This window comes from Anser anser (assembly GCF_964211835.1).
Source record: "Anser anser genome assembly, chromosome: 1".
Taxonomy (NCBI): Eukaryota; Metazoa; Chordata; class Aves; order Anseriformes; family Anatidae; genus Anser; species Anser anser.
In genome coordinates, this window is record NC_139720.1 from 151,223,030 (window position 1) to 151,231,557 (window position 8,528).

The 8,528-nt window shown below is 33.3% G+C and overlaps 1 protein-coding gene across 5 annotated transcripts in view; it reads left to right on the forward strand.

Annotated features, from left to right (window-relative positions):
* Positions 1-8,528, forward strand: part of NALF1 (NALCN channel auxiliary factor 1) — a 517,684-nt gene that overhangs the window by 149,093 nt on the left and 360,063 nt on the right. The gene's annotated exons all lie outside the window — the stretch shown is intronic.

An 8,528-nucleotide genomic window follows, 5' to 3' on the forward strand; every position in this document is an offset into this window, starting at 1 on the left:
TTCACTTCAGTTAATATTAGTTGGAAATGGATCTATATAAGTAGATTTTATGTTGATTTCTATATGTAAGCTGAACTGCAGCATGTACTTAAGAAAGGCATTTTCGCTTCTGAGGAAACAGACAAAGAAATGAGTGATTATGAGATTGGCAGACGTGATTTGCATTAAAAAAATGATGCTATTATTCTTCTATTAGTATAGAATTACCCTAGAAAAATAGAACATTAATGGTGGGACTAGCAACAGGTGACTTCCTGAAGTCATCTGAGTCATGTGTCAGTCATTTACTATTCTGACTGTGCAATCTGAAATATTAAAGACTGATAGTTTATTTAGCTTGATTTTATATTGGTTTAGTTTATTTAATTTCAAGAAAGAGGCTTGGATCATAAATCTTTTTAAAACTCTAAAATATCACATATTTGAAACAAGATAATGAACATTATGGGATATTGGGAGATGTCTGTGTTAAGAATCCTTTTCTGTTTTTGTAAAAATTCATCCAGGTTTTGCAAAGTGGCCAAAATTATAGTTTGCAAATACTCATGGAAATTTTTTCAAGTAGTTGAATATCTTCCATGAGACTGACCTAATTATCTAAAATAAGATTCCTTAGTCTGTCCTCTGATCTGAGGATTGCTCAGCTCAGACAAAGCAGCGTGGAACACATCTCTGAAGGCTGAAATACTTTGAAAAAATAAATGTTAGGCATCTTGAACTGGTTACCCAATTTTGGAAAAAAGTCTTTTGCTTTGATACCTCTTTTTTGCCTAGTTGGAAATGCATCAAATCCTAACCTCATTGAATGGGTGCAGAGGAAGTATATAAAAAAATCTTTTTGAAAACTTCTGTGCTGTAGAGATAATCATTCTAAAATCACGCAATGAATGACTAATTGTGCCTTCAAAGTAGGTCTGAATTAAATGCAATAAATAAGGACCTATATTAAGCAATTTAAGAAAAAGAAAGTACTGGGTAGTCTTTTAATGAGCAAAGTATGCATTGAATATAGGAGAGTCTATATTCTAGAAAAATTTATAAGCAGTCATAATATGCATGTACAAGAGTGCACATTTAATATTACCCTTTCCTGGCTCTGTGGAGTATGACTTTTAAGTTTAATAAAACTTAATGTAGTTTTCAGGTCTGTAATACAGCATAAAGTATAGCCTTTAATATCATATTATATTTCCTCTAATTTAATGCAATGCATGACACTACATTAAAAAGAGATTGCAAGTGTCTACTAGTATAGATAAAAGTATGTGAACATACACAATGAGAGTTTTAAAATATGCTTGGAAATGTCTAGGTATTATAAATAACTTCATTAAATGTTTTAAAAACATGATCAAGTTTCTACTTCCAGTCTCCATTGATTCAAGGAAGGTTAACATAGAAGAAGGGATTATTCCATATTGACCTATAATATTTTTAAGATGTGGATATCTGAACATTCACATCGTATTTGAATATCTCATATTTGATTTTGGTCAACACTGAAATACAAAATCAAAGATACTGATTTATTATGCTAATTTCTGGATTACTAAAAATGTATATTGGGAAGAGCTGAAAATCATCTTTCCGTGAAAATTATCTGTTTGCATATTATTTTCCTTCAGACTTCATAAAGAAAACTCTTCTGAAAATGCAGCTTTTTCCAAGCTACAAAATTTCTTAAGGACCTCTACAGTTTCCATTTAAACGTTATGTTTAGGTATCTCTGGGAAGGATAAAATTTGTTTGTGAAGAGATGAATTGCACCTAAGAGCATCAACCCTGTACTTTGCTAGCATTTCATCATCTGATTATCCAATATGCACTGTATCTTTAATGCTTGCCTTTTAATCCACTTATAGCTATTTTATACAGGAAATGGAGGACTGGAACATTAAGATTTAAGAAATGAGAAAAACACATGATACCAGGGGAGCTTAGAAAGTAATAAAAATGAATTCCAGCAAATACGTATATACACACCAATCATAAAAATAGGTCATTTCTTTTTATCTGTCATTACTACAAGAGATTAATTCCGTGTTCAGAACATCAGCTAAATTGTTCACATCCTGTGAAGACATGAAAGGAAATTAAGGTTATAATTACCTGAAACATATGTAGGAGTGTTGTGAATCAGACAAAATATGACAGGGCTAGTATGTATGTACTATGTATGTATATATCTAGATAAATTTCAGTTTGTAAACTGTTGTACATGGATATCTATCTGGATTACCATGTTTGGAAAAGAAGCTAAAACATTCTTTCTGAGAAATTAGTATAATAAGAACCTAATTGTACTGGGATGTTACCTTTTAGAAATGGAATGATGTCTGAATTTAGAGATAAACATACAAACAAACAAACAGAAAAGATTGCTTAAAAGACTTGAGGAGAGGCTAGAATGGCTTTTCTCTAATAAGTGTAAATTTTAAAAACTATTATGTATTCTGCGTGCTATGATATTTAGTCATTGATAAAGTCAGATTGTTTGGAAACTTTCTGAAGTGAAATCTAAGTTTTACTTTTAAGGTTTATTCTGTGTTTCTTTTCACAATGAGCAGGAGGAACTGTCCCACTGCACGCCTGCATGAGTAGGCCTACGCTCTCAAGAAGTGGAGATCTCTGTGTTACCCTCTTCAAGAGAATGAATCATAGAATCATAGAATATCCGGAGTTGGAAGGCACCCATAAGGATCATCAAGTCCAACTCCTGATTAAATGAAGTTCTACACCTGCCGTTCTAGGTGTAGTCACATGTTTCAAGAGGGGGTTTCACAGCTTCAGACCTGACCTATATAGCTGCTTTATAATTACACACTGCTTTGAAGGCATCTGCTACCTTTTTATGACTGTATAGGGAGCTCACAAACTATTTAACTACTTAAGGCTACTAAATGCTAAATTAACTAAATGCTTTTAGATGGGGTTGGGCTGTGGTTAGGTTAGGTTATTTTCCTTTATATCTTTATAAAACTCTCTCCCTTTTCCATTTCTTTAGCCTTTCTTCCATTAATTCATTTATTTTTATTTTTGTGTGTGTGGTATCATTTTTCTTTTGCTCCCTTCCTTCACTCTTTGCACTGACAATTCCTCTTGTGTTAACACAGCTAGGAGGTAAGGTTACAAGCCACACTAAGTAACCCAGTTGATTAATGCAATCAGGATTGCATTTTGATTGATTCTGCAAGTTTTCTTCCTGCTAATAACCAGTTTTTTAAAATAGGCAGAGCTATATATAATATAAAATATAAAATATATATAATATACAATATACAATATATAATATATAATATATAATAGAGATCTTACTCTCCTGAGTTTATTTTTCTACCATTTGTAGCTCTTCTGGCTTCCCACATGGTAGTACTGATCCCCTGACTGTGACTGTGATTTTGAGTTAAACAACGATGAAAAGCAAAAGCAAAAGAGATTTTGAATCTTGTTTGCCTGTTTAGAGACTATAATTTTAGTGGTTGGGAGGGAGCTGAAGAGAAAAATTAATTTGCTTCCTTTAGCTTCATCACCAAAGCTTCTTTAATTCTAAGTTCTTAGAATATACTAAACAAGGATAAAGGTGATCTTTAGCTAGAAATTTTCCCAATATGCCTGTTGAGGAGAACTGGTCTTAGAATTTAGTAGATGTTGTAGTTCAAAGTGTCTGTTTGGCAGCTACTGGCTGTGTTTTTTTGTCATCTCTTGGAGAGTATTCCTAATTGTATTGACCCTTTTGTGCCAGAGTCTGTCTTCTGCACAGATCACCAACAGAGGAAATCCATGCAAAAACAGATGAGATCTCGATCTCTGAATTTAGAGCCCATGCATCATGTGACAAGGCCATCATTCAGAGAATTAACTCCCTCCACCGTACTTTTGAGAGAGAACACTTTAGTGTGTTTTAGGTCCATCAAATGGTGTTTCATTTGTCAGGTAAGGGAATGCATATTAATTTGAGAAAGAATGAATGGATTTAGGGTTCTGGGTGGAAAGGCTGATGGATTTGGCAAGTAATTTACTTAGGTAGAGTCAGGTGGGTTGGCAGTAAGTAGAAACATATTTTATTTTTTGGCAGGAAAGCTGTTATGCTCAGGGAATATCATATGTCTTGTCAACTGAAGTGGAAAATTTTGGAGAGAACCTCTTGTAAAATTTCTGGAATTATATCACAGGCTTTGTCAAGATGTAAATATTTCAGGATTGCAAAGTCATACGCAGAACAGTCAGGAAAAGAAAGCAGGGATTTTTTGACAATGATGCTTCGCTCATATTCAGAAGAAAATAGTTCCCTGATTCCTTTATGTAAGCATTGGGATTGTTCCAGTGAATGAGAGGTGCTTTAAACCATAAAACAAAATGCTGCACAGAAATAAAGAAGACTGAATCATTAATCCCTATGGGGAGGTGGGGGTTAAAGAAAAAAACAAACTAACAAAAATAAATTTTAATTCTGAAATGAAAATCACTTTTTCACATTCTCCTCACATTTCATTTATATCTATAATAATGAATGATGCCACTAAATCATGTTTCTTCAGACTATTTCTTTCCATTTATTTTTGTTTAGAAACAGGTTTAGAATGTTTTTTTAAACCATGATATTAAAGGAGAAATCAGACTTTTGAAATCTTAATATGATTCAGTTTTCAGCAAGGTTGTGGTTCTAACTTGTAGTAAGTGGACAGTAAGACATCAAAAATAACTTTTCTCAGTGGATTATTACACACTAAATATATATTTAAATTGTGATGTTTCTGGTTTTCATAAAATACTGCTTGCTTTAATTAATTTACTTTTTTAATATTCTGAAGTGACTGCTGTTTTTAGAATGCTGACTATTTGTTTGGCATTTGATTAATCTTTTTCCATTTGATTAGCCTACTGGTCAGAACATGAGCAGTTGTGATGTTCAATGCAGTTGTGTTTTATTTCAAAGTGCAACTCAGCCGAATGTGGAAAGCAGAAGCTACTGAGAGGCCTTCCTTCAGCTCCAGACTGGGTCATCTCTTTCCCAGTCTGGATTGAAACCCACCTAGATTGAAATGGGTAGACCTGATTGGTCTCAAATACCAGTAATTATTTATTTAGCCCATAAAAATGGGCTAAATAAAGAGCCACGGGTTCTTTGATATTTTACAATGACACAGTGACATAGATATTTGTATTTGGTCACTGACCATGGAAATTGCGTCTGGATACTTACTTAGCTGTGGTGATGTGGTTCATCACATACCCACAGATGTTTCTATATGAATGTGTATATATGTATATTTGTACACAGGTATGTGTATATGCACATACTCTAATATAGACAAGAGTATGTATACATAATTCCTACCCTTAATGGGTATTAGATGCTCTCTTTCTATGTCTAAAAATTGTTGAGATACCCTATGAGAACAGCTTAAATATCTCCTCACTGGGAATATGCAGTTATATCTGTATATGCATGTCTTTATTTATAAGTATTTGTGGCATCCTGTTCAGTAGTGACCTGTACATAGGTGTGTTTGCACATCACTGTTAGTGAGAAATTCATCTACGTGGGACTAGAATTAAAACCCCTTTTTCCTACTCACATTCCCAATGCTTATGATACTACTGTTAAATAGGCAATAGAAATTTCTTTGGCTAGAAGAACTTTGGGAAGTGGAGTAAATATAAATGAAAAAAAAAGTTCAAATAAAAATATTTTTGAAGCAACTGCATCAAAGCACAGAAACTCAGAAAAATATTTTTTCTTTTATAAAGCTAAAATGTGAACAGTGATATATTTAACATGGATATAACTTATTTCTCTGAAAAAAATGTACATTGGAATACTAAGTTTCCACAAATAACAGAATGTGATTTTTCACAAAAGCACACACACAAGATAAAAATTCTGTCCCCATTTTATTTGCACAAATTCTTATTATTTTTCATTGGAAATCAAGTTTCAAAATAGGATAAGGGGCTACGTTTTTTTGCCATTAAATAGGAAGAGGTTTGATTCATACACTTGAAGTAATCTCCCTAGTCAGTCATAACAATAGATTTCAAAGCCTGTTTTACAGCTGCTCCCCAGGTATGTATTACTTCAACTTTGAAAATTATTCATTTTGGTGCACACTAGCTTTAAGATAACTTCTTATATACTCCACCATATTGAATGTTTGGGATATGGTCATTCAGAGCTCTGTTTTGTTCTAAGGTTGTGTTATGGGTTAATGAGGAAACATTAATAGCTTTTTGATGCAAACCCTAAAAATTTCGGTGTACTTACTACAGCTGTTCAAGAGTGTTTAGTTAGATTTTTTTTCTATAGCAGAAAGTGTTTTCTGTGTAAAACTGAAACCTTTTGATATAAACTGTTTTTTTTTTTTTTTTAAGGAAAAATACATTCGCTATTTTCTAGCAATATCTGGCACAGTAAATGATGTGAAATATTTCTCTCTGCCTGCTGTGCTGCAGTCATGTTTCTTCCTGATTACAATGATTTTAGTCTTGTGATGCACCAAAACGCTGCATAGTCAATTTTATTTTCTTCAAAGAAAACACCACTGCAAAACCATTAGTCACAAAAACTTCATGAAATTAATCGGAGATTCAGCTTTGGTCAGAGACTGCTAAGAAGAGGAAAGATTGAACATGGTGATATTGTCCAAATTCTTTTATGGAAAACAAAACAAAACAAAGAAACAACAAAAAACAAACAAAAACACACACAAAAGTTTCCTAAAGAGGTCAAATTTAAATCAGAACCAAGTTATTTATTATTATGTGAAATGCAGAAACATAAGTCTTGTAAATGATAAACACTAGCCTATAAAGGTTTCTTTTTAAAATGTCTACAGCACTAGATTATTTTTAAAAAATGAACAGCTTCAGTTGGTAAAACAAAAGACATTTATTTTAGTACAAACTACATAGTTTTTAAGGACATCTTCTGCCTTTCATAAATACCCTAGATGTTCTGTGCAATACTCTTGCAGCTGAAAAGGGATAAACCAGGTGAAATGTTATGCAAGTGAAATGAAAGCTCATGATACTGGAATTTCACCTGATTCTTTTTCCCCCTTCTTCAGTCCCTGCTTAAGAAATTAGAATTCCTGTGGATTTCCAAGATTGTAGAGTCTTAAACCTATAACTCTGATTAAAATTTAAGGTTATCTTTTGTTTTTCTTGAAAGAAAAAGCCCCAAAGCTATAAGCATGCTGTTAACTTTATTTCTCAGAAAACAACAACAACAACAAAAACCACTTTACCTTAAAATACCTCTTTCTTTTTGCAATTCTGTTAAAATAATTGAAGATCAATGTTTATGGAATGCTACAATGTTTAAAGAAGAATGGTTTTGCTGAATGAAAACTGACATATGTAACACTTTTTTCAAAATAAAACATTTGAAAACTATGACCAAATGTCTTATGGTTCTACTGCTGTTACATACAAGTATTACAGTAACACACAGATCACTGGGGAAATACTGAGCTGGCTTGACAGTTCCTATCCAACACAACTTCAAATCCACCTGTTTTCAGATAAATAATTCTTTTAAGTTCTGAGTTTTAGAAAGGTGATAAAAATGACTCTGAAGAACAGAAAAATAGCTTATTCTTTTACATGCAGCTATTGCAAGTGACATCATACTTAGAGCTACATCTTTTTCTGAATCCAAATGTTGAGTGGAAGGCTGAGTAAAGTATGTCAGATGGAGTGAAGAGAGATATGTTTTAAATCATAGGCTGAAGTGAAAATATGACTTAAGTCTGTCCCTGATAATACATGCTCCTTCATGACACATTTCTTCTGCATCACCTTTTACTTCCTGAATCTGATTCTGCAAGACCTTGCACACATGAGTGGTCTTACTAAACATGACAGGACTGCTGGAAGAGTTGGCAGATCTGAAGCCAATATGTGTCACGGTTCCCTGACACTGCAACAAAACCAGCTGAGTGTCAAGGGACATGGGTAGTTCAGACCTTAAATCCTTCTTCCAGGTTGCTTTCAAACAGTTTTATGTGTTTTAAATGTATTACCTTCTTTCATGAATGCCTCATAAACTATGAATGCTGCTTTCTTCTCTACCAGCCTCTGCTTTCTTCCTCTCTCTTTCTTCAAGAGAATAAAAAATAGAAGGAAAAGTACATCCTGCACCATCTCTGCTTTTATATAAACAAATAGCACAGTAGGAGTAATTGTAATGTTTTATGTATTAAATTGGCTAAACCATATCAGGAAATCGGAAACATTTTATCTCAAGCAGGCCCAACCATGGCTATTAGAGAACTCTTTAGCAATTTGTGCTTGATGAGTATCTTCACTGTAATACACACCACCAGGGTTTGTTTGGGGGTAGGTAATAAAGATTAAAGATAATACCACTGTTAGAGCACTTTGCAACTATTATAAATAGAAGAAATCAATTTTGGTATCACTTCACACATTATTAATATGAACAGAAGTAGCCCCTACTCAGAAGCTGGATCTGTGAGATCAGGACTCTGTCTCAAGAGTCCCTATGAAAGGCTCCAAAGAGTATT